At 38.5% G+C, this 25,983-nt stretch overlaps 1 long non-coding RNA gene across 3 annotated transcripts in view; it reads right to left on the bottom strand.

Moving 5' to 3' along the window:
• LOC111519750 overlaps nt 1–25,983 on the bottom strand; it is a 60,556-nt gene that overhangs the window by 29,493 nt on the left and 5,080 nt on the right. For all 3 annotated transcript variants that reach the window (XR_006954724.1, XR_006954723.1, XR_002724471.2), the window contains exons 3-4: nt 11,138–11,212; nt 10,954–11,075 (exon numbers count right to left, since the gene is read on the bottom strand). This is a non-coding gene — a long non-coding RNA (uncharacterized LOC111519750). The remainder of the gene's footprint in view (nt 1–10,953; nt 11,076–11,137; nt 11,213–25,983) is intronic.

The following is a 25,983-nucleotide window of genomic DNA, read 5'->3' as shown; positions in this document are numbered from 1 at the left end:
TATAATTTATTCCAAGTTGAAAACTGAACCAAGGGCCAAAAACGGGGAGAAAAATCATAAAATCCTTGACATCTCAGCTCTCCGCAGGACTATCGAGATGTCCTGTGCCCTGACTATGGTCCGGGGCGATTGAAATTTGTTGACAACACTATGATCCTGATCTTTTAAAGGGCTTTCAAGATATTTGCCATTTTTTCTGAAACAAAAAAGTCCTTACATCACAGTTTCCAGAAGGAAATTCCAGGATCTGCTGATGTCAGTCGATGCGAGTTATCAAGGACTAAAACATGACAAACCCACATCCTGATAGTTCTTAAAAAGGCTAAGTTATAAAGACATTTGTGTTTTTTTTGGGATTTTGTGGCCATTTTTTTGACTCACCCCCCTACAAAAATTCAAGCAATATTTTTGGAAGGATATTGAAAATCCTTGAGTGCAGATCGATAGTCCTGATCTTGGAGGACCACAAAAGGTATGTGCTGTCGAAATCAGTCAATGTCCTGCGAAGTACTGAACTCGAGAAAATTATCCTTAATTCGTTTTTTAGCTCTAAAACCACAAATTCTGCCGCAGGACGAAAGGACATGGTTCCTTAGGATGTCCTTGATGATCTTTACAGATTGGCATCAAAAAGAGTTGGGGTCATCAAGGAATGCAGCTCATGAAATTGATCGAAAAAGACATTATTCTCCGCTTTGGTAAGGACTTTCCAGGACCTGGTGACCACCGTCGATGCGGATGAAAAAGGAGTTTCGTCTGGCCAAAGGCCATCCCGATTATCCTTTAAATAGCCGAGTAATAAGCAGTTTTCTGTATTTTAGACTTGTAATTTTTAGCTTAAGTGGAAAATTTATTTTGCATACTTTGAGCATAAAAGCGTTGCATACTTATTGGGTTTAGAAAAAGAGTCACAAATATTTTAAGTGTTCTTGTAGGATTAGGACAATAACCTGTGAAAAGGACATCACGGTAATCCTGCAAGTAGCTGAGATATGAAGGATTTTCTGTTTTTCAGGATTTTGTGATTTTTCCCATATTTTTCACCACTTGGTTGAATTTGGACTTGGAAAAGATTACAAGTTCATAAAAACGAAAAGTGTTTATCACTTGGCCATTTTAAAGACGATTTGGATGCCCTTGCGGCTAGGTCTTTGTCCATGCGCATCGATTGCCATCCTCAGGTCCTGGAATGTCGTTCGAAAAGCTCACAAAAGGCCCTTTTAGAAAATTGTATATCCTGTATCCTTGGAAGACCCGAAATTTTTTGATTCCAATCTATAGAGTTCACCAAGGACATCTCAGGGAACTATGTCTGTTTAAGAATAAACATCGCGTTCATCTGAAACGGCTTCACCAAATCAGATTGAACAAAGAAATAAACAAAACATGCATCCACACTCTGTGGGAAAGCACTCAAGATTTTAATAACGGCGCAATATCAAGTCGCCAACGCTGTGCATGATATAAACAAGCATTAATATAAACATTAGAGTAAGCATTTTTAAGAACAATTGTCGCCTCTTAGAGTCTAAGAATTCTTTGATGTACACAAGACGTTTTTCAATAAAATCAGTTCATATTTTGAATTCAAGTGATGAAGTTGGGCTTTCAGTTTTTGCGGTGCTGAACTCCTCTTCAATGTCCTTTCTTGCTACGGCAAGAAAAAAACGAAAAAACGTTGACTTCGCGAGGCCAGTTCAGAAACGATTACAAAAATTTATATCTTTATCTGAGCGTATTTTAGTACATTTTTAAATAGCATCAATCACTTGGATATATAAAAAACTTAATTTCGTATTGGAGATGATATAAATACTCGAGGTTTTAATATTGCAAGATCATTTTTCAGTAAGATAATTCATATTGGAGTTTTGAAAATCGTCCAAAAAGTAACAGAATTACAGATTCGCAAAATTGAGTGGTTTTTTAGGCAATTTTTTAACACAAAAATTTAAAATTAATGCTACACGATTTTTCATATATTCAATATAAATCTACATGTATGTGTTTTCTCTTTTTGTAGCATACTCATGTGAATAATTCAAATTTGGAAAAAGTACACAAGGAATTCATATCCCAGTACAATTTTATGAGAAGGATGTTATGGCACAAGTTGTAAAAGATGCTCGAGAATAAAAGATCATTTGTTTATATTAAAATTAAAATAAATAAAATAATTCAAATACAAATTAAATGAATGTCTTTACTTTAAGGAAACTCATACTTTGTAGATAATAAAAATGTTTTTTAAGTTTCTTACATCATTTTTTGACCTACTAATAGTTCGTCTACACTTTTAGGACACCTCGTAGACCAATTGGCCTAATTAAAGTTAATTACACATTTATGAGAGGCCATTTCAATATCGTTCTCAGGCACTTAGGTAACAGTAAACGAAATCCATCCCAAAGAAATCGTTGGCTACCAATGAAATACATAATATTCTCTCTTGTTGCAAATCCCATAAAAATTGACTCCCGCTTGAGTAAACTCATAAAAAAAAGAAGCACAAAAATCGCCTTTCCACCCAATCAATACGTTGCGATCTGCTCCTGCTGTTTAATCTCAATAACAGCATATAAGAAATATGTATGCCGATATATGTATGTGTGTGTGTGCAAGTGTATCTATATATTTATATTGTATACGTTTTCATTTTCTCATTTTTTTTTGTTTGTGTTGTTTCCTTTTTGCGTATTAATAAAAAGCCCAAACAACGATTGCACTTCACACCTCATTGAGATTGGCTATAAAGATGCCTTAATAACTCAGCTAAGAGCCAGAGGATGCGATTTGTATCCCCGCACTCTCCGCTCAGCTCCAACTCCGACTGTGGCCTGTCAGTATCGTTTATGGTTTGCCCATATTTAATTTGCTACTCTGAGTCAGTGTGTCGATAGCCAATTGAAGCGTCGCCTTTTCGTTTTTCTTCTTTCGATAAGATGATGATGATGACGATGATGATGAAGAAGAACCCAACAAAAAAAAAAAACAAGCGCATAAATATGAAAATGGCTTCATTTTGTGGTTCACAACTCTTGGGCGAGAATCTGGAACTTTGAGTTGTGCTGGCAAAGCTCTTCCTTCCTTCTTCATCATATCGCTTAAATTAAAAACTTAAATTTCAACACTCACTGATCATATTTTACGGAGAGTCCAAGTCTCAAAGCAAACCAAACCAAAGCAAAGTAAAACCAAACATACAAAAACACACACACACACACACACATATAAACAACTATCCTGAGCCAGTCTGACAATGGGAAAGGCGTTGCAAGTTTATCTGACAAATGCGCGTATATCTTGAAAGTTGTTGGTGCGGCTGCTGTTGCTGCTGCTCCTGGAAACGAAACTGACCCTCACATTCATTTATCACCGCAGCAAAAAGTAAAGAAATAAACTGAAAAACTTGCCAAAGAATATGTCGCCTTCTCTTTGAGAAGCAGCAGCAGCAGCAAAAAAACACAAAAAAAAAAGGATGAAGAAAGTGGTAGCCGCACCTTTTGGCAGGCCCACACCGATCATCATCATTTCATAGTCCATAGAAGAGACCAGCAGCAGCAGCAGCAGCAGCAGCAGCAGCAGCAGCAGCAGCAGCAGCAGCAGCAATAGCAGCAATGGCTACTTCATCATCATCTAGCGTAGTCATGGGCCTGACATTTTTTTCGTCTCTCCTACCAAAGGTAGCAACATCAACAACAACAGCAGCAGCAGCAGCAACAGCAAACAACAGAAGAGCCTTCTCAATGATTAATTGACTTTCAAAATTGCTGAAATTTTTAATTTATTATACGCGCTAAAGTGATTAATCAGTAGAAGAATATAAACAACAACAATATAACATGCTGTTCGGAGTGAAGGGCCAAATTTTGAGACTGAAAGTGCCCAGACTGTGTTGAGAAAGAACGCGATGGGGAGGAGAAGGGGGGAAGGGGACCCCGATGATATTAATATTCGAGAGTGTCGGTGCCAATCCTTTTAGCTTTTTAAGCTTCACTCAGAAGACGTTTAATGCCTTTTAATTGCCGACAATGTTGCAGCCGTTGCAGCAGCAACATCATGTAACTGTTTGTTAGTTGCTGCTGCTGCTGCTGCTGCCGCTGCCGCTGCTGCTGTTGCTGTCAGCCATAACTCGGTCATTTGTGTAGCAATTTGATCGATCAACGAAAACAAAAACCTGATGATTATTATATTAATTTTTCATTTTTATAAAGTTCACATAAATTTGTTGAAACAGATGACAAAAAAAAGGGAAGAAAATAAAAATAAAGTTCACCAGCATTTCGAAATGATGATGAAGTGAATTAAGTGAATTTCTCATAATTAGGTAGGTAGACCTATTTTGTGGAAGTTGCATCTGCTAATTTATGCTAAGGACGTGGTCGTCCATCCACTTATGAAAATTGGATTTTTACACACCATTCCTTTTGGGCTGTTGGAATGCCTCTCTTTTTATTGAGCTGTCATGTTGTTTTCTGCCAGGTTGTTTGCCAACAAGGCAACTGGGCAACAGGCTCCAATAATTTAAATATCAAAATTGTTAGCAATTTGCACGCCCAGCCAGAAGCTGCAACAGCAAAAGCAACGCAGGCAACAATTGCTAATCAAATTAAGCAATTATCTTGTTACGAACCAGCAAGCACATCAAGTGGCCCGATTGACCAAAACCAAGGGCTATTCTCTCTTCACTGGATCCTTGCATTCTGGATGGCTAGCTGGCTGACTGGATGGATGGATGGATGGATGGATGGATGGATGGATGGTTGGCTAGCTAACTTGGCGAGCATTTCATCATTGCCAATCAAAATGGATAAAAATAGCTCACACCTTTTGGCCAAGATGCGTTCAACCAAATAGGCGTTGCATTAGGGCGGTGAGAAAGCAGCAGCAGCAACAACAGCAACAACAACAACAACAACCATATTGAAATAGCAAGAGTACAACAAAATGCAAAGTGCACAAAGCATAAGGCCCGCAGAGTTTATAAAGTCATAATAATGCCAGGGAATACGCTTAAAATGCAATTTATCGCCAGCAACAATCCTGCGAAAAAATTGATGACGGCGACAGCAGCAACAGGCTGCTGCAACAACAACAAAAACAACTTGTCCAACCAACTGACAGGCATCAGCGTCAGTCATTTTAGTCAACTGGTCAAGGTTTCTTTTTAGTGATGTGAGTAAATCGTGACACGATACACTGGCAACTATAAAATATTGCTGCTGCCGTCTCATCTTTACCTCTTTGCAATAATATTGCTGGACAACATGCGGCCTTCCTGCGGCATTTTGGTTTCGACCGACCAACCGACCGGCCAGCCTCCCTCTCCGCCCTTCTCTCTCTCTCACTCTCTGGCAAAAAGGCAAAAATTAAGACATTTTATAAATTGCGCGTTGTTTTGCTGCCGCCTCTTCTTGACTGCGGCAAACGACCCTTAACGTGTTGCACATTGCATTGCAATTCGTTCTGGGATCTCATCAAGCCTACAAAAGAGACAGAGAGGGAAAGAGAGCCATTGCCATTGCCATTGTCGTAGTCATCATCATCATCAACATCATCATCATCGTCGTCGTCGTCGTCGTCTGTCAGAAAGTCCTCATGGACCGGACCTCATTTGATTGCCCAAAAGCCCTTGCACACACCTTGAACATTTGAATTTGATGCTGAATCTTTTGGCTCAGCCTGTGCCAACATGTTGCTGATGCGTCAAATATGTTGCTGTTGCTGTTGCCGGCGTTTGTAGTCAGCCACTCCCACTCGACATTTTCGGGCTTCGTTATGAAAATTGTGTTTACGATCATCTCTATTGAGATTTTTCTACCCAGATGCCTGGAGGACACGCCTACCGCCCACCATAGTTGTTGCTGTTGCAGTTTCTCCTGTTGTCTAACGCATGTCAATGAGGCAAGTTTTTTCCAGCCTCCCAAAAAAAAAAAAAACAGAAACTCTTCCTCTCTGGAGTTTTTTTTTTTTGCTGGGTGTGTTCTTCACTTATCTCTTGGCTCATATTTATGTTAATGCGTCGAAGCGAACATCAAAAGACAACGACAACGACAACGCTCTGAAAATGCTAACGGTTCTGGGCTTCTCTGACACACACACACACACAGATGAGTCCACAAGGAAACTGTCTTAGTGGAAAATTTATGTTTCCTTTGTTTTATTTTTGGTTTTCTCCCAATTTTTTGTTTTTTTTGCACTCTTTTTATTATTATTATTATTTTGTTGGGTCTCTTGCAAGGTTTAATTAATACGCAACAAACTTGAAAGACAGTACAAAAATGGGTCAGATAGTGTGTGTGTGTGTGTGTGTGTGTGTGTGTGTGTGTGTTGCCAGAAGTGGAGGCGTGGCAAGGCAACGTTGCCTTTCAGGCTAAAGTGCAAAGTTATTAGTCTCGACAAAAATGTGCCACAAGAACCAAGAGATAAAATGAAGGTAAGGCATAATCTTAAGAGCATATACACACACATATGTTTATTCAAGGGAAGGAAAGGAAATTCAATTCGAAAAAGGAAACATAAAAAAATCCACTTTCAAACCAAAACATTTTATTTCGTAATCATTTGCAGTGATATTTTTCAAAGCTCTTGCTGATAATTGATAATTAAGTATGGTGTACTACCAAAGGAACATTCCAATTCATCATCTACACACACCAACACACACGTTTTTTGCTTCTATCTGCAGCACTTCTTTTGTGGCCTTCTCCAATTTCAAATGCCACTAATCACACACACAAATCTCAATGACTTGGCTGGAGTCTAAACCAAAGCATGTACTTAAATTTGATATTTTAATAAATTAAAGCGCATTGAAACTAATGCCAGTAAGTAGGAAGAAAAAGCCGCCCCAACTGCAGCAGCAGCAGGCAACTGGGACTGAGACCTGAGAACTGATCTGAACCGGTAGCCAGTAAAAAAGATGCCTGCCAACTGATTGCAATTTGAAATATTCAATGTTCGAGGCGAACAACAACAACAGAAAAAAAGAAGAAAACTCAGCGACAAGAACTTCTGTTTTCATGGAGTGGAGGAGCGGCATAAGTAGAGTACAGTCAACCAGAGTATGGAGTGTGGAGTATAGAGCTGAGAACGCATGATTGGCACAGACCATAAGATGGTCTGACCATCTGAACCAGGACCAAAATAGGGGGCCAACAAAACATAGTGTAATAAGGCTCTCTAGCTCTCTGGCTCTGCCCACTGAGAGGAATTGCTGCTACCAACCAACCATCCTACCCACCTATCTGCCAACTTACCTACCTACCTACCGGCACGATCAGTGATAAGTTTCGAAATGGTTTTGAATTTTTGTTGCTCGCCAGACTAGTCTCTCCAACAAGCATACTGTTTGATTCTTATTAAAAGATTGGCGGAAGCATCTCTTACAAGGGGATTGCAAATTACAGAATGTCCCAAACCCAAACCCAGCCCAAAATCACACTCAATTCGCCGATTCCTCTCTCTCCCCCTTCCCCATCACCACTCGACCAAGGCAGGTGGTGATTGTAGGCAAGTGGACAGTTAACAATAAAGCAGAGGGAACACACATGCATATTAGTATTTCGATTTCCTTGTTTGACTGTGCATACAATTAGCCTACAACATTTGGAATTGAATATTTTTCAGGTTTATGAACCATAAACTTAATCAGTGAAAAATAATCAGCGAAAAGCAAACAAGCCAAGACAAGAAGAGTCAAAGGCAAACGAATGAATAAAAGTGGAGAGGAGCGAGCATCGCTATCACAAAACGCCAAGTCAAAGGCAGAAAAGAAAATAAAAGAAGGTTTGGCTGTGCCAGCTGTTGAACCATTGAATAAATCTCATAATGCACTTTGCCATTGGGCAAAGGAGTCGTCAGAGGTGGGATTGGTGGGGTGGGGGAGTGTTCTTAGATTGCCACTTGGTACTTGGCATTGCTTGAGGAGCACAGCGAAAGAAAGAAAGCTGAAAGCCATAAATAACTGTTATAACAATTTAAAGCCACTCTACACTATGAATTTATTACATCAATATGAATTAATATACTATACAATATATAACAGTTAAGCCCTCCAAAATTTGGTAAAAATAATTCATTTACGATTTTCTTTTTAATTATTTAAGATTACAGAAGAAAGAGCTAATTATTATGGACAACAAACTTTTGCATTCATTTTTGGGACATCTAGAAATCTATCAATATCTTTGATTTGTATTGAGTAAGGAACTATAAAATATATATTAACATAGGTTTAACCATTTAAATACGTTCACTAGATGTAAAAGGAACTTAGCTTCAAGCTCATATTACCAATTTAATTCTAACTAACCAACTTCCATTCAAGAATAATCAGGATTTGTTTCCATACAATCTCAGAAGTAGTTTTCTCTTCTTGATATGGTAGATGCAATTAAAAATTCATACTTTTCATTGTGCCAGTTCCAACAAAAAAACCCAAAAAAAAAAAAACAAAATTTAACGAATTTGTAAGGACTTGTTTTGAATGCATGGACATGTGTTTCTCGAGAAAATCTCTCAGCTCTCATGCAGTTGTTAATCCTGCTCAATTAAAGCTGTTAGTTGGCCACTTAAGATCTCAGTTTCACTCTTTACTCTATCTCATTCTCTCGTTCGCACTGTCTAAAGCACAATATCCAGCAATTTTTGTTTACCCTTGCAAGAAAAGGTATATTCATTTTGCCCAGAAATATGCATTGCATTCAAAGACCAAATCAATGCTCAAGAGTTGATCTATATTTTCAAAACTTTGATGCCCATTTAAATTAAAAATATATATAACTTTTTAAATCGGTTCCATATTGACTAAAGTACCGCGTGAAAGAATTGGGCAAACTGTCTTTTTTTTCCTCAAGACCTTTTGAAATGGCATCAAAATCTGAAGAACTATTTCCTTTATTACAATTTTACCAACAGCGAAACGAAATCATTTTATGATACAAAACTTGACCATAAAATTAGGAAATGGTTAAAACCATGGCTATAGGCCAGCAAACGATAAATGATTTGATAGAAAATGTATAAATTGGTTTCCAATAAAGGGTTACAGTTTAAAGGAAGGGTATATCATATTCGGCTCTGAGAAAGTTAGCCCAACCCAATGTGTTTTTATTTTCCTCTTTTTTATTTTTGTACTGATACGTTCTAACTGTTTGCAAATTGCTTCTCATGTGGGTTGAACTTTTTTAATAACAAGGCAACGCCAGCCAGGAGAGAGAAATCTCAGCAATTTATGTTTGCTGTTTGCATCGACTTGAACTGGAGATGAAGCCGGACGCAGAGACGGATGCGGAGACGGAGACAGAGTCTCTGGCTGTCTATGAATGGGAAGCGAAAGCAGCTCAGTTAAGCTCAGCCCAGCGCAACTCAGCTCAGTTCTTTACCGGGACCCTGATCTCTCTCTCTCTCTCTCGCTCTCTCTCTCTCTCGTCTCTTTGGACCCCATCCATCCTGTAGGTTGAACCAATTTTTGCGAGTGTGTGTGAGCAATGCAATTACTTATCACAGTATGCTGCCAAGTGGCCGGGTTGAATAAGGAGATGACCAACCGAAATTACTTCTGAACCTTATACCATGGATATGGATATACTATATTGAGGAAGGAGGAGGTGAAGAAAAAGAAGAAGGAGAAGTGTGGGGTATGGGCTTTTGCTATGCAAATGTCTAGGTCTGGGGCTGGACACGACTATTACCTGTCACATTGTCAGGTGATTGCGAAATTGTTGCGTTACGCCAGCGCGACCAAATGCGGCCTTAAATTTGTGGGAAACATCAACTAGGTACAGCAACACAACAGCAACAATAGCAACAACAACAACAACAACAGACATGAGCATCAATTGCTGATGGAAATAATCCTCCCCATTCCTCACCTAAACCACCACCGGCCACCATTGATGGGCTCCGCCAGTTGGAAACGTGACTCGAACGTGACGTTTTGTGCAAACAGGAAGATTCTTTCAACTGACAGCAAGGCCCAGGCCCAGGCCCAGTGTACCCAGTATTGGAATACTCAGTCTCCAGTTCCAAGTACATACATACATACAGGCAACAGTTGGCATTGGGACAGAGCGAAAGACTGGCGGACAGACGGTCACAGACAAGAGTTAATACAGTTCGGCGCGAGTTCGAGTTGGACTCCAAGTGACTTGATTGCACCGCTCTGACATCGTTGGTGGTGGTCAAGGCAAAACGGTACTTGCAAAAATTACTTAAACCTTGCTAAGTTTTGCTGCTGCTGCTGCTGCAGTTGTTGTTGCCTTGACTTTGACTCTGAATCAGAATCTGAATGGGGGATCTAGACTGGCTCGACTGGCGATCATTGAGCCAAGTTTGCCATTTCAGGGCTTTATCAAGCCCTCTCCATCATATTTACAATATGGAAATCATTTGGCCATTGTCATAATTTACAATTTTCGCTCTTTTTGCGTAGGCCCAAAACTAACCAAGCAACCCAACAAAACAAGCAAACAACCAAAGTACCCAACAACCGCACACACAGATTCATGTCCATGTAATTGATGAAAGCCCCAGACTCAATTGCTATTAATGTCATCGATAACAACATTCAGCCATCCTCCATGGAGGAGGCCCACTAAACATATGACAAGACTCGTAAACTGCGACGACACAAATCAAAACATGTCACAGTAAACAGTTGCTACGCCTCACAGCGAAAATTCTAGGAAACCGAAACAACTTTAATTCTCTCTGACTCTCTATACGATTTCGTTGTAGCAGCACACATTTCACTTCCTGGTGGTGCCAAATGGCTGTCAACGCTGCGCTTGGAAAGGGTTTGGCCAATGCCAATTCCCTCAATACCAATTTCTATGCCAATGGCAAAGAAATGGTTTCTGGGTTAAAGCCCCTCAAGATTTATGACTGCCAGCGAAATGGCGCAGAGCAAAAAAAAAAAAGGGTTAAGTAGATGACAAGAGAAAACATTACCTGCATTTTCTTCAAGCTCCAAAGTAAGGGAATCCGTTAGCAAATGAAATGAAAGTAAGTTACACTTCTTTTTAGACATACTTAAGATGCATTTCTTTCGCTCATCTATTCCAGTTTGTCTTCTGTGGAAATAATGATTATTACTTTGTGAAATTCTCAATTGTTTTATCCTTATTGTTCTTACCTGATCTTGATATATCACTTTTATGGTCACTTAGCTCTTCAAATGTTGCTTGAATTCAAGGTTGTGGTTTTAGTTCTGTAAAAAGTAAAAAATTTTTTGTTATTTCATAACTAAAAAGGTTTTTTTAAATAAGAATAAAAAACTCTGTGTCAATCTTTGCAGTAACTTTTCATTTAATTAACAATAATTAGTTTGTTATTCAAATTGAAGGAACAAACTAATTACTAACTTTAAGTCCTTCACATCGTTGGGATGACTTTTGTTCTAAACGTCATTTGTGGCACTTTTAGGTAGATTCACTTTGTTAGACTTGAAGAGGCAATGTCCTGGCTAGCTAAGGACTTCATTTTTGAATACTTATTTTAAACTTGATCGATATTTAACTGAAGCGGCAGATATTTAGTAGCCTTTCATCTCTAAAAAGAGATGATCTGACAAACGAATTCTTGTCTAAATGTCAGTTGGTTTCATTGTGGTTTTAAGGAGATTTGAATTGTCTGAGCTGTTGCCGTAGCGATGAAAAGCTAATGCAAATGGTTGCATCTTATGATGAATCGGTATGCTGTATTGCTTGACACATGATTCATGATTTATGAGTTGAAAGCATTCTTCAAGTAAATTAGCCAAGGTGTCTAAAATTCAACATTGTTGTGCAATCAATGGGAAATGTTTCTTATCTTTTCAATTCTACGTACAAACGTATCGTATCGTTTTTTGTGTCCACAGTTAATGTTTGATGTTGCAGTTGGAGTCGGAGTTGGGAGTTTTGAATCCCAGAGACAGAGAGAAGAGAAGAAGTTTGCCGCCACCACCGCCGCTGCTGCTGATGCTGAGGCTGAGGCTGCTGCCCCATCAATGTGGTTAACTTAAATTGCTAATACCTGACATTGGAATGTTTTTAGCACTTCAGTTGTGTTTGGACAACAGCCAACAATGGCAACAACAAGCGGCAATGACTTGGCCGAAAGCCCATTGGCCATTGCCATTGCCATTGCAGCAGTTTTGCCAACAAAATGCAGATGCCACAAGGCAGATCCTCCAATTCCCAACTCCCGACGCCCGATTCCCGACTCCCAGCTCCAGGTTGAGCAATAGCCAGAGAGCCACAGCCTCATCCGCATGCATTTATGCAGACAGAGCTGCCGCCAGCTTGTCGTCGATTTATCCCCCAACGCCCGCCTTTACCCCCATCTTCATACCCCTCCCCCGTTGCACTTCTGCTTAGCAATGCGCATATATTTGCCAAGTGTTCGAATGCGAATCCGCTTTGATCGACGTGGCCCGACTTGGCTTGGTTGAGGTGTCAGTTAGCGGGGATTCTTGGCCAAAATGCAGTCACTGCTGTTGCTGCACCACCACCACCACCAACAACAACAACAACCACTAACCACCAGCAGGTGTTGCCCATTTTTTTTCTTTCTTTCTTTCTTTTTTGTTTTTTGCTCCTGCCAAAATCTCACAACTTACACAAACCCCAAAAGCCATCGCCAAATTGATTTGTCAATCGCACTCAAACAGACAAAAAAAAAAAAAACCAACAGAGAATAAGAGAGTGAGGGAGAGCATCAGGGTGGAGTGGGGGGTAAAAACAACCGCAAACTTGCGCACATTTTGTTGGCATTTGAAAGCCATTTGAATAACATTTGAGGCTAAGACTAAGCCTGATGCCGTTTCTCTGCTGACTGCTGGCTCACAGCTCTCGATTATTTCTGTTTTACGAAAGTATGTTTGCTGCATTACATTTGACTAGAAGACAAAAAGCTGCTGGTAGACACTGGACCACAAGGTCCAAGAACTTTCCATCGGGGAATGCAATGGTAAAAGGGTTACATTAACAAGAGAGTCTAACAATTGAGAATTTCTACAAATTACAATCAAATCAGAGAGAAAGAGGGACAGACAGGGACATTTCATTAGCTGTGGGGCGTCAGTCAGCCAGTCAGTCACTACGCAAAGTAAATTGCAATTTCGTTGCGGTTTACCAGTCTCTCCAATACCGAAACGAATTCAGCAAACTTAAATGGTTGTGTTGTTGTTGCCGTTGTTCACGGGAACCGAAATTCGTTTCGGTAATATTTTCTTTACATTTCCATTTTTTGTTTTTTTTTTGTTTTGGTTTTCCTTAATATTATGTTATCTAGTGTTTTTTTTTTTGTGCCAGCTGCGAGTGTTGTCCACGTTTAGTTGTCATCATCATCGACGACGACGACGACAACGATGACGATGACGATGACGACGACGTTGTCGCTGGGTCCCTTCGCCAATTTGTTGCTGACACTGTGCTGACGACTTTTGCCACAGAGTACACAGAGTGCAGTGAAAGAGAAAGAGAGGCTTGGCCCAGGCCAACAACAGCAACAGCAACAGCAGCAACATAAACAACAACAGCAACAACAGTTGGCAATGGGAAGCGCATAAAAACTAATTGATTGGATGCCAAGATGTTAAGCGCATAACGGCAGCAGCAACAGCAGCAGCAGCAGCAACAACAACTACAACAACAACAGCAACTTGCCAAGTTGTTGCCGTTGCATTTTGCTGTTTTAGCCTCAGCTTCAACGTCGTTTTCAGCAACTTTTATTCAATTTAAATGTGCTGGCAGCAGCAGCAACAGCATGTGGACCCCGCCCTGGTCTTCGCCTTGGTCTTGGTCCTCCTGAACACGGTATCCCAGTCGCTTTGGTCGCTTGGCTGCTCGGCTGCTGTTTCCCAGCAATTCGCTTAAATTAATTATTTTTTATTAACTTTTCGCTCATTGATAACATTTTTCAAATATTTTCATACCAAAAGGCAACAACGACCATTCCATATCTCCCTCTCCCTCCCTCTTCCACTCTCTCTTTCTCTCTGTTGGCAAATTTGTCGCATGTAATGTTTTTTTTTTCTTTTTTTTTTTGCTCGAGGCGTGCATAAAATTTGATGACCAAGTTAATAAAATTAGATGGCCTTATGGTGTATTTCTGTTTCTGAGATTTTATCGAAAAAGATTTGGGCAAAACAGCAAAATGTGCTTAAAAAAAAATGAAACCAATACCAAAATCAATGATATTAGATTCACCTTAATTGGCACTGATAGCGCCGCCGATGGATTAGCTTTAATTGAGTGTAATTAACGGGAATGGACGGGAAAAACTCTCTTGAAAAACTTTTGAAACACTTGAAATTCACTATTTAGTGAGTTGATTTTAAAATTTCAAAGACTTAAATGGGGACAAAAAAGATTTGAAATCGATTTAAATCTTCTATTTTTAGGTTTTCGAATCACCAGTAAAAACTTTAGTAAAAGTGACTAAAATTTAGTTTTGAACACCTTAAAGTGTTGTGTTTAAGAACATGATTCTGACCTGTTTTTAGACTATAAATTCTTGATTCTATACGTGTGTGTCTATATGTGTGTGTGTGTTAGTCCCTTCAGTGGGTATATCTCAGTCGGTTAATCGCGTCAACTTGTTATCGTGTGACGTTAATTCCACTTTCCTGTACACATCCACTTGAACATTTATCAAAAGTTATTGCAAATTAATTGCAATCTCCCTGGCTCAATCTGTGGCATCATCTCGAGGCAATGGCCCGTTGGCATTTTCGGGCTTGGCTGTGGTTTCTGTTGCTGCTGCTGCTGCTGCTTACCAAAATTTATGGATGCCTTATTAGCTGATAATCACTCACACACACACAGGCATACATACACACACACACACACATGTACATACTGGAAAACGGTAAAACTGAAGTTTTCAACTCTCTGGGATCTCTGGCAGATCTGCTGGGTATATTAAAGTGCATTAAGATAATTGAAATGGCCAATAAAAAATATTTTCCCTTTTACTCGTTTTTTGATTTTTTTTTTTCTTTACTCATTTCATTTCATTATTATTTTGTTGTTTCTTTTTTGGGGTATGTGAGAGTGTGTGCTTCGGTGTCAAAAACTTGTTTGAAGTGTTGAGTCTCGCGCTTTGGGCGTTTTCAGTTGCTGGAGAGCTTGTTGGTTCTTTTTATTTGGGGCCTGGATTTGAGTTATGTGTGCATCAATGGAGTTGTTGCTCTGTCTTCTGTTGTTCCTGGAACTGAACTGAACTGAACTGAAACTGGACTTGGCATTGCTCAACGTTTTCAACGTTTTTCAATTTTCATATTTCTCATGTCAGAAGAGTTTTTTGTATTTATGTTTGTATGTACATACATATTTTTTTCTGGCTTTTAGTTACTCCTTTTTGATTTAGTGATTATGTGAAGACTGAGAGGAGGCACTGTTGCTCGTTCTCTTCGTATTCACATTTGTGCATTATTAATAAGCTTTCTTTTGATAAACCAACAATGAGATGTATACGAGAACCCCATACAATGGGCGTTCATTTTACGGATCTCAAGTGTTTGCTTAAAATGATTTAGGGCGTGACTCTGACGATGAGCCAAAGCAGGACATCTGATAATTTACCCTATTATATAAAAATGTTTATATTTATTTATTTTTTTACAGTTTTTGTGCGTCTTTTTTATTACTTTTATGGCTTGTAGCTTAACTGAATATTGTCCTAACTAAATGATAAGGAACACTTTGTAAACAAAACTTTTCATTCCCCCATTTTTATGTTAACTATAAGTTAGACATAAATACAGATGTATTGCCAATTATCCATGTATTGCCAATATTATTAGGCTTAAATCTAAAAGGCATCTAATACCCATGCTGAGCTAAATATTAAATAGTTTCAAACAGATTTTAATCAAAATTTATAGAATTTCAAACTCATTTAGTTTCACTAGGTCGGTTTCAAGCTGGTCTTTTCTTAACCTAAATTCTCTTTAAATTTCTTGGTCACATTATGTTTTACCAATGTTGCTCCCATCTCTCTTTCCAGTTTATATTTCTTTTCCTCCTTTTGGCTTGTCAACTTGCATACATTTGCATCATCAAGCGCAAGGGCAATGAGGAACCCACAAAAAATGTGGCATGCCACAGGACGCTTGAGTCTGTTGAGTTGGTCGGTTGTGAAGGGTCGGTGGTGTGGTGGTTTGATGGTGGTCAGAAGACAACCCAAAATCCACCAAAACAAAAGTACATACAACAACAACAAAAAAAGAACTTCTTTTCGCAACCCGATTACAGTGTGCTGTTTTTTTGTGTTAATTGAGTTGTTTGCAGTTCTTTTTCGTTGCTGCTGTTGCTGGTGTTGTTGTTGATGTTGTGTTGCTCATTTCGTTTAAGTTGCCTTCACATGGAACATGGGATCCCAGGATCCCAGGCACACTCGCAAACTCCGACCCAATCCCAATCCCAGTCCCCAGTTACAGTCTCAGTCTCAGTCACTTGTTGTAGTTGCTCTATGTCTCTTTCACTCTCTGTGTCTGTGTTTTGTAATTTTACAGCAATTAGTGTTGCTTGTGTACACTGTCAGTTATTTCTTGGCAGATTTTTGCAACTCAAGTGAGTGTCGCGCCCATCAGCTAGCAGCCAGCAGCCAGCAGCGAGCAGCCAGTAAGCCAAAGTACCACTGAGCCAAATGAGTCATGGATGCTGTCTCCTGCTGCTGTTGCTGCTGCTGGTGATGATGCTCACTGCTCACTGACTAATATGGACCAGAGAGACACACACACAGAGAAAGAGAAACTTCCAAATTAAAAACTTGACACTAACTTTTAAGTAGTTAATTTTAAACTGCAGATAAGCAGACAAAATAATCTTGCAATCTAATGAAACCTAATGACAAACACTTAACAGAAAAACTTCATGTTGTTATAGAAGGAAAGGAAAAGTCTTGTCTCAATTTGGCCCAATTATAGAGCGCATTCATTGACTATTGCATACTTTTAGTGGTAAAATATTCAATTTAAATAAAAGAAACACTTTGTTTAGTCTCAACTGAACTGCATCTTCTACTTGTCACCTCCCTCCAACTCCTTCACATGGGCCATAGATTAGACCATAAAAAAACACGCCCAACTACGAAAACAGGCAAAAAGATTTGCCAACAGTCAACACACACACACACACACACACACACGAAATGGGAGAAAAAATAAACAAATATGCTGTCGGAGACCCTCGAAGCAGCAAATGCAACTGCAACAACAAACGTTTTTTTTTTTTTTGTAGAGTCCCAAAAATATTTTGAATGTAAAGTGCGGTTCAACTTTGCTTAGCAACTTTGGTTTTCGGTTTTTGGTTTCTCGCTTTTTGCTGTCTCTATTCTTGTCCGTCCGTCCGTTTGCCTGCCTGCCTTCAGTTGACGTGCGCCTGCGCGACCACGCCTCCCCCCGTCGATCTGGCTCTTTGGTGGTGGCTGCTGCTGCTGCTGCTGCTTCACCCGCTCAGTTGGATCACTAATTGGTCACGACAGTAGATTTTTTTCGCTTTTAAAAAGCGAAAAGTAAAATCCATTGAATTTGGCAAGAGGCCAACTGTAACCGTTGTTGCCTGGCAAAAAAAACCTTCAATTTTTGGTAGCCTTCCTTTGTCCTCCATCCCCCCCACCAGTACCACTTCTATCTATCTGTGCTCCCCTGTCCGCCTTTAAGTTTAGGCTATGCCAATTGATTTTAGTCGTCAGTTTTATGGGCTTTTGATTTTTCGTTGTTGCTGTTGATGGCGCAAACATTTGCCTCTTTGTTGTTGTTGCTGTTATGTAGCTTAAATTTATTCGTTTCGTTGCATTTTAGTTTTATTATTGTATATAAAATTAAATGTAGTTTTAATCATTTTTTTATGTTCATCCAAAAATTGTTGGCCATTATTCAAGATGTTATTTAATTTTTATCGATATTTATGATATTGCTTTTCATTGTTCTTTTCGATCAAAATGACTAAACAAAAAATTTAAATCGATATTTTATGTTTAACAATTATTGGTTGTAAAATAAATTATGTTATTTAATTGAGAGAATTGTTGGCCTACTTTTGTTTTAGCAAAAGGTTTCTAGAATTCCTTAATCTTCTTGAAATCAATTACGGTTAATATTAGTTAAATAATTAATAATAAATACTTAATACAATGCCCTAATTGAAAATAACTATTGGCCTTAATATAAGATATAAACTTAACCCTTTCTTGCTATGGCAAGCAATCTAGAAGAAAACTTTGCTAAATAAAGGATTAAGGATGGTAAATACGAATTTTGAGCAATGCATTCCTTGATTAAAGCCTCTTGTGAATACAACATTAACAAATTCAAAAAGGATTAAAGTCAAAATATAATTAGGTCTTCCTTTTACAGCTTAGGATAATGCATCGTTATTAGCTTGGCTCAAATTGTAAATTGTTAAATTTGTTGAAGCAAATCAAATTAGTTTGGCATCTAATACAAAATCTGTGAGAATTCGGATAATTGAAGCTTAATTGGCTTCCGATTATAAACATGCATGTGAATTTTGTATTTTCTTTGGTCTGTATGGATATATCTATTATATATAGACATGTATGAGAGTAATTGGTTTTGCAGGGTGGCAGCAGTGGCATGGGGACGAGACGAGAACGAGAAGTGGAGAGGTGGGTAGAGTTTAAGTTATTAAGTTGAATTTCCATTTCAGTTTTCGGCATTTGCCGTTGGCTAAAGGCAAACCAAAAATACAATGTCCATTTATCAAATCAAAATTTACTTAATGAAATTAATAAATAAATTATGATATAAATCTTGTTGCAGTTGCTGTTACTGGCTAGTTGGCTATGGCAACAGCAGCAACATTTTTATTAAAAGCTCTAAATTATTGGCAATCGCAGGCGACGGCTCTGGCGGCAGCTACACAAAGACCCAAACGAGGCTGGTGGTTGGTTGGTTGGTTGGTCAGCTGCATGACCAAGCTAACCAGCCGTCTTGGCCAGGTAAGTCAGCCAAGTGGCCCATACCATACACACCATTAACGAGCAAATGTCAATTTTCAAGCAATTTTTGTAGTGTTTTTTCCTTTTTTTTTTTGTTGCACTCTTCCTTCTCTTTTAGTTAATAATTTTTGCTGTCCAACTTCGACGTCATCGACGATGTGCAGAAGCAACAGCCAAGAGCAGACACTAGCAACAACAACAACAACAACAAAAACAAAAACAACAACAAATCAACTTTCGTAATGTGTTGAAAAATATTTTGTCTGGCTAGCAAAATTAACTTAATTTTTCTTGACTCGAAGGGGAGGGCATTTTCATTAAGGAAGTTTTTCTTATACCCTAACATAAGCAAGGCATTATAATTTAATTATTGATTTAAGTATTAAACAAAACAAATTGAATTTCTCTTTAGGGCAATCTTCTCTCAAAGAGTTTAATCTGTAAAATTTACTAAGGGGAAAATGTAAAAAATTAATGTTTGATATGGTTAAACATGAAATCAATATGGCATACATACTCTATAGTGTATATATAGTTTATTTGCTTATTGAACCGTAATTGCATGTTATACGTATAAGTTTAAATAATCGTAAAATATTCTTTTGCAATGGTTTTTCTTCGTATAAAGAATACATTTTTTTTTTGCCGTAGATAAAAGTAAGGGTAATCGAGCTTCAATTACATTTTTATTGAATGTGATTTACTGTGATAAATTTCGTTGCATTTTTTTCTGTTCTCTGATTTGATATTTTTGTGTTTTTTCTTGTTGTTGTTTTTTTTTGGTTTTCATGGCACGTAAATGTGTCAAATATTGACAATTTATATGAAATCGACATAGGAGCAATGTTGTAGGAGCAAAGGCCTTTGCATTATGTTTTTTTTTTGTCTAGGTAACGTTACACACAGAGAAAAACCAAAAAGGAAAACAGAAAAATCACAAAAAACTGAAGAAAAAAAAATGAAAACAAAATACATTTTTGAGACTGGCAAGAAATATGAGTTAAATGCGTTTTTTAGGTCGTTGCAATTTTTTATGATTTCTTGTTGTTTTTGGTTGATGCTGTTGTTGTTGTTGTTGTTGTTGGTGTTGGTGTTATATGTTGGCAATTTTTGATTGCTGTTGTTGCAGTTGGTTGTGGTTGCTGTAAACAGGAGATTGTTATTTGCAACCCGCTGTGCGTACACCGCAAACTGGACAACTTAATTTGGCTAAAAGTCGCTTGTTAGTGTATTGCCAGTTGCAGTTGTTGTTGTTGTTGCAGTTGTTGCTGTTATTACTGACCGTTGTTACTGACTGTTGCTGCCAGTTAGTGGCCGTTGGTGTCGCGGTTTGCGGTCCATTCACCACATCTCATATTCACATATGAGTCAAAGAATTGAGGAATTGAAGATGAAGCAACTTGCAACAGCCAACAGCCAACACCAACAACCACAAAGAGAACCTCCTCTGGTGTTGGCACAGTTATAGATAGATATGGCCAATCGGTATAGACAAGTTTTTATTTTTTTTTCTGGTGTTACTTCTTTTGTTTTTGTTTTTAGCTTTTACCATTTTTCTCGCATATTTAATGCAATTATTGCAAAAGGGGCCACAATTAGAAGAACATGGAATTGGAATTGGAAATCGGCAATCTTATGATTTGTGGCATTTGATCAGGTTTCTCATTATGAAAGTTGCCTACACACTAGAGATGAGAAGAATTAGTTTTGTTTATAAAGTCTTTGCAGATCTGTCTATTTGGCAATTAGAAATTGCTTTTGTCTGTCAACTCTTAATGACTCTAAGTCGAGCTATATTTTACTAAAAGTCTCTTGAATATTTCCATCAGCCAGTTTAATTGCTCACGTCTTTGATTAATTTGTTGACTTGCTTAGCTTAATAATTGCCACACGACAGACAAAAAAAAACTCAAACAAAATCGGAGAAAACAATACAAGGAGAGGACAAAAAAATAAACAAACAAACTGAAGGAAGGGAAAAAAAAACCAACAAAAAAAGAAACATTAAACAAATCCCCAACTGCATTGCGGCGACATTTTACCCATTTGCCAAGCCAAGTGTTGCAGCTGCAACAGCAACAACTGCAACAGCAGCACGAAGTTTTGTCGCGTCACAAGCAACAAACGACATTTATCATGTTAACCTTTGAAGTGCATTTGTCTAGACGTCTTCAACGAGAGTTGTTGTTGTTGTTGTTGTTGTTGCTGCTGTTTCTTCTCTTCTTGTTGTTGGTTTTTTCTTTTCCGGAAGAAAAAACAAAAAGCGAAAAATATAAAAACAACAAAAAAAAAGAAACAAAAATGCAACAAAAACAAAAACAAGAGAGAATAAAGTAAGCACGCACACACAAAAAAGAAATCATAATAATTTGTAATAAATTAACGCCTCGTATGACAACAGCAGCAACACCTATGCAATGCATGCATGTCCCTTTATACCTCTATGACTCTATGAAGGATTCGCCAAACCGAAACACGCCCATGCGTCGACCTAGAGATGACAACGTGCCACAAGCCAAACGCATCTAAGCATAGCTCTCCGCTGAATTACCCAATGAATAACCCTAATTACAAGCGCTAGACATCATCTTCTGTCTAAGGTCTACTGATTTTTAACCTACATGTATTTTTTTTGTCCTTAAGCTTAACTTCCCTACTCCTTCTAGGTTTGTTCTATATGTAGCAATATGTTTCGTATTAAGTGTATATTACTGTCTTTGTCTCATCCAATATGATTAGTTTTATTCCTTCGCCTAAGGGTTTCATGTTTAAGTTATATCTTACATCATTATTTCATTAACAGGATGAGCAGCGAACCTTCTCGCTTATTGTATGAAAAGACAAAAGGAATAAATAATAAGTTTATATAACCAAAAACAGACTTTTGTTACTTGCTATGTCTATCTTCTATCTATCTTCTATCTATCTTTTATCTATCTTCTATCTATCTTCTATCTATCTTCTATGTATCATCTATCTATCTTCTATCTATCTTCTATCTATCTTCTATCTATCTTCTATCTATCTTCTATCTATCTTCTATCTATCTTCTATCTATCTTCTATCTATCTTCTATCTATCTTCTATCTATCTTCTATCTATCTTCTATCTATCTTCTATCTTCTTTCCAAACTAACATGTTTTTATTTCAAATTGCTCTTTAGCTTAATCAGATTTTGGTGGTTTGACTCACGTTGTCATCTCCCAAATGAAATGAGTATGAAATATAAGAAAGAAAAAAAATAAAAGGAAAACTCCTCTTGTCATCTTCATTAAGTCAAGGCGCGTTTTGCTGCAGCAGCAGCAGCGGCAGCACCAGCAGCCGCCTCGAGTGCAAAGTCAAGCCGACAGGGCCCAGACAGTCACATCGCGTATACACACATATGGTACATGGTTTCTCCTTCCACATATTACAGCTTTTTCCCGTCCTCTAGGTCCTAATAACCGAACACCAACACAAACTCCAACACCACCGCCGCTCTTCCCATCTTATCCTTTTGTCTAATTTCACGCTGTCGTCTCTCATCAAAGCCTGACGCTCGTCCCCGGCGAGTAATTCATCATTTCGCGTGACGTACTTGCCAGCCAGCCAGCCAACTCCTCCTCATCGTTCTCCTCGTATCCTCATCATCATCGTCATCAACATGCTCCTTGTCTCCAACCCCTCATATACACACATAAATTCTCAAGTGCCAAATGCATTTTTTATATATCGCCAGCATTGCCAACCTGCCCGATGCCCCCTGCCATCTCTCGCCTCCTCCACTTACCACCTTCCTTGAGCCGCCTTTGACTTTGGCCTGCCTCTGTCTGTTTCACAAAACTGCCTCCTCTGCGACTTCTCTCTATTGGCGTGACACAATCGACAAGTTGAGCTTGAGTTGGAGCAATCAGCGGCAGCGGCACGGTGCAATCGTCGTAAAGTCGCGTCGTTAGCTGCTAATTATTCAAATTAATTGTTTCGACCGATACAGCAAAAGCAACAGCAACGCCAAACAGACACGCGCACGCGCACGCCTCAAACGCCAATCATGCAGACGCCACATATAGACAGACAGACAGACAGACGAACAGGCGAACAACAGACAAACCAACAGACCGACAGGCATTAAGGAAATTCAACTGAATCGGGCATAACCAAAGGCAGTGGGGTGTCAGTGGGAGCTATTCAAGGGTTGACAGGTGTTCAATTGACAGGTGTAGGCCTATTAGGGACATTAACCTTAGAAATTCAAAAAGCTCCTTCTGATATGACAAAATTTATGTCCTTTGAGAATGCCAAAACCAAAAATGCATAAAACTAATAGAAATATCCCTTGAAATTTTAACGAAGTAAAAGCTTGGCCAAGTTAAAGCTAATTATTCCTGCTGTCACTAGCAATTATTGATGAGGGAACTGAAAACTGTTGCCATCGCACCCAAAAATGTTGCTTATGGGACACAAACACAGTAGATATTTCTACTAGAATGTACAATTCTTGCTTCCAATTTGATGCTGATGACAAAAGGAATTTTTGCTGCAGTTACTAAGAGAAACATAGAAGCTTTTCCATGGCAGGCATTCCCATAATGTTTATGCCAGGCAAATGCATTTCATAGATTCTCTCTGGCATCTGGTATCATGCACTGAGAAACATTGAAATTGAAACGATATTAATTGAAACACACAATTAAGATGATCATTAGATTTCCTGTCGGCACAAATGTGTGTGCTCTTCTTTTAACATGGTTTTCTATTGAAATTGAGTTGTAAAGCTTTTTGTACTATGTTAATTTGTGACTAGATGCAATTATTATTCTGTCCCCGACTACGTGAGTGTGTGTGTGTGTGAGTGTGTGTGTTTGGCTACTTTCTAGTGTGCTCTGTGCTATGCTATTGCTGCTGTCACTAGTGTGTTCCTATTCCTGGGCCTTTCCAACCTGCCAACTGCTCAACTGTTGTCTGGACAAACAAATAGAAATGGCAATTTAAATGCAAAGTTTAATTTTTTTTTCTCCCCCCGTCTCTCTCTGGTTTGCTGTTGCCTGTTGGCTGAGTTGTAGCAATTCAGGTCGCCTTTGTTGCAGTGCAGTTAGAGTTAAAGTGGGTGGGTCCAATATGCCTGTCACTGGGATGGCAATGGGAATGGAAATGGAAATGGGAATAAACCGTGGCAGCTACTGGCAGAGGGCGGTGGCATCAATGTGTGAATAGTATTTGATATTAACATGAAGTTTTAATCAAAGATTATCATCGAGTTTCCTGCAAGCCATTTATCGATTTAACCATTATAATTAACTTAATTAAATGAGAAACATAAAACAACAACTGCAACAGCAACAACAACAAAAAGGAAACAAACAGAAACGACAAATGCATTCAATTTCTCATTGATTTTTGCCTTGCCTTGCCTTTCCGAGTTATGTTTGCTGTCATTTGCCTTGGCATTACCTTTACCGTTTTGCTTTAATTTGGTTTTGGTTGCTGTTTTTGTTTTTGGGCCAACTGTTGCCACAAAATGTTATGCCAAATTGCAGCTACCGTTTGCGGTATCGAGACTTAATCTCTTTCTCTCTCGCTGACTGGGACTGAGGAGGGCCCAGCTACCCGTGTTGCCAAAAATTGCTTTGCCAACGCTTGATCTCATCATTGAATTTGGCTTTGGCAACAGCAACAGCAGCAGCCAAAGCAGCGGCAACAGATTCAACTCTTTTTTTATTTTGGCTGGCAAAGGACATCAAACAGAAGCGGCGATCGCTTCTAATTTGCATAAACATTCGTTTAACATTTACCCCCCAAAAACGTTTTCCTTGTCGTTTTCACTATCCTTCTCTGTCTCTCATTTTTGCATTCTCTCCTCCCCTTCAAAAAGTCATCATAATCGGCCAAAAAAATAAAAATTTGTTGTTATATTGTTGTTGTTGTTGTTTTTGGTTTGTTGTGCTTCCCAAAAGCAACAACAGTAGCCAGAAATTGATGCTAATCTTAGCTGCAAAAACCAAAACAACAAAAACAGACGAAAGGGGTTGGGTAAGGTAAGGTAAGCGGGAGGAGAATACAATTTGCTTGCCATTTCCAGTTTACCTGTGAAATACTCTAAAACCAAAAGAGAATAACTCCTTAAATCGGTAACCTAAAAATCAACTAGAGAATCTTATATAACAGATCGATAAAGTATAATAAATTTAATCAATTTAAGCTTTCGGCAATCTTTATATGAACATATATAGCCAATTTCATTTGTTAATATTCAAAACGTTTAAATAACAAATTATATTCCTATAACGTTTCGAAGCATTTCAAGAGTTTTGCACCATAACTTAACAGTTTTTAAATAGGGTATTCACCAGTCGTTGTTTTGCAAACGCAAAACGCATACAAATGGAGTTGTCGTTCGTCTTTTAGCGACAAAAACCAAAAATGTCAATCGTGTTGCTTTTATCAAGAATTTTATAAAAGATGAGAGATTATAAGTCCAAAAGAAAAGCAAACAGAAAAAGGGAGAAGAAATAAAACAACTTTATTTTTCAAAAACTTTAAGTTGATCAATTAAAATGTGAACATGGCGTATTAGGTAGAAACATTTCTAGCAGACTGTGAGTGAAATATTATAGAAATTTCCCACACATGTATGTATGTATGTGTATGTGTGTTTGTGTGTGTGTGTTTGTTCTTTTCATCTTGCGCCAGCCATCGTTAAGTAACTATAATCGAATTGAATCTTAAAATGTCACAAAACCATTAAGACGAACGACACATCCCGCCACAATGTCACAATGGTCAGCTGTAAAAGATCGAAGAGACCCGCTCGCCTTTTAAAGTCCCATACCACTCAGGCAGATAATTTGCGATCATTTCGCATTGATGATGGTAGATTGGAGAGATGGGAAGTTGGAGGAAAAATGTGAAGATGGACCGATGATGGGCCCTGATACCAAAAAGAGAAGCTAAGCGAAAGCTCAAGTCGAAGAGAGAGAGAAAGAAAGCCATGTGTCGATAGCGGAGATAGAGATGGAGATGAAGTCTCCATGGCTTACCAGACAGACGAC

Source organism: Drosophila willistoni, assembly GCF_018902025.1.
Source record: "Drosophila willistoni isolate 14030-0811.24 chromosome XR unlocalized genomic scaffold, UCI_dwil_1.1 Seg144, whole genome shotgun sequence".
Classification (NCBI taxonomy): Eukaryota; Metazoa; Arthropoda; class Insecta; order Diptera; family Drosophilidae; genus Drosophila; species Drosophila willistoni.
This window is presented reverse-complemented; position numbering and strand designations above follow the sequence as displayed.